At 39.1% G+C, this 1,386-nt stretch overlaps 1 non-coding gene across 1 annotated transcript; it reads right to left on the bottom strand.

Annotated features, from left to right (window-relative positions):
- Positions 1-853: 853 nt before the first annotated feature.
- Positions 854-925, bottom strand: Trnat-agu. Its single transcript has one exon. It is a non-coding gene; the product is annotated as a tRNA-Thr (tRNA).
- Positions 926-1,386: the final 461 nt, after the last annotated feature.

The following is a 1,386-nucleotide window of genomic DNA, read 5'->3' as shown; positions in this document are numbered from 1 at the left end:
TAATGGCTTGGCTTCGGAATAAAGTAACGTCGCGGAGCAGCAAGTTCGACGGGGTCGATGCGAATCTACGCAAATGCGGATTTACTATCTCGGAGCGCGTCCCCTTTCTCTCTTCGGCAAAATACCAAATTACACTTCCAAATCCGCCGACGTTACGTTACAACGCGCCGACGGGATCCGCGATGATTCGTGAACCTTGGAAAAAATATCCGTCGCGGAGAAACCGTCAAATTATATGCCATCATTGGTACGCGAGGATAGCACAGTCCAAACGAGTACGAAGTAACAAAGGATGTAAGAGCCAAGACAGGACGCGTTACACGATGAAAAATAAAATGTTAATGTTCACATTTTTGGCACGTCTCGAAAGGTCCACTCCAAGTTTTAAGTTAAAATAACATTTACCGCGTGTGTTACTTTTTTACAAATTATCAATGTTAATTAATCAACACTATACTTCACATTTATTTTTATGTACTTTCAATGAAGTGTGATGTATTATAATAAAAACAGGATAAGTAAACTGTACGGACAGTTACGAATCAGAATAGTCGAAAGGATTTTTAAGAAATGTCGATATTACACGTTTCGGTTGATTTTGTGAAATAGTTGTGTTAAAAGAGCTCAAAATGACATTCAATTTTTAAATAACGTACATAAAGTGTCAAGTTATTACGTTAACATAAATATATCACATAAAAGGGTTACGAAAGTAATAACATATACGTTTTATGTTAAATTTACCGTTGAAGTAAGAATGAAATCTTGGTAACACAAGAAAAATTTAACATTTGAACACACTATTTTTTACCGTGTAAATAATTTTAACTTTTTAATTTATTTGCGAAAAATTTACCTCGGCCAGGGTTTGAACCTGGACCTACCTCTCACTAGGCGGGCGTCTCACCAATTCGACCACCGAGGCAATAATATTTAATATTTGCGGTAATAATATTTAATATTTAAAATTGTATTTATAGAATGCTGAAAGTGTGATAATCGGGCGTTCCAATGTGCGTAGGGAAAAGTAATTATATGTAGAAAAAAAAGTTGACGTATGATTCACGCGCGTATTATCGTAGATCATTAATGTGCTAACTAAATAGCTAACCTTCTCTTATCGTTGAATTGCAAATACGACCGTGTACCGCGAAAAATCGCTCGTTTCAGCGAAATGCCGTAATGCTTTCGGGCGTTGCGATGTTGCCGACGTTCCCTCTATCTCTCTTTCTCTCAAACGGAAGATACAGGCGCAGGTAGATCTGGCAACGCGGCAAGAAACGCCGTTGGCTGGCCGCGCTCAGTTTTCGTGATACGCGTTGCTCGAACGCTTTCGGAGGCTCCTGGTACACGTCTAGTGTCAACCAGGGGACTCGCCAGTGTTTA

The sequence above is a fragment of the Vollenhovia emeryi genome, unplaced genomic scaffold, assembly GCF_000949405.1.
Source record: "Vollenhovia emeryi isolate VEMERY1.0 unplaced genomic scaffold, V.emery_V1.0 DF939169.1, whole genome shotgun sequence".
Classification (NCBI taxonomy): domain Eukaryota; kingdom Metazoa; phylum Arthropoda; class Insecta; order Hymenoptera; family Formicidae; genus Vollenhovia; species Vollenhovia emeryi.
The sequence above is the reverse complement of the archived record's forward strand: the minus strand, read 5'-3'. Positions and strand labels throughout refer to the sequence as shown.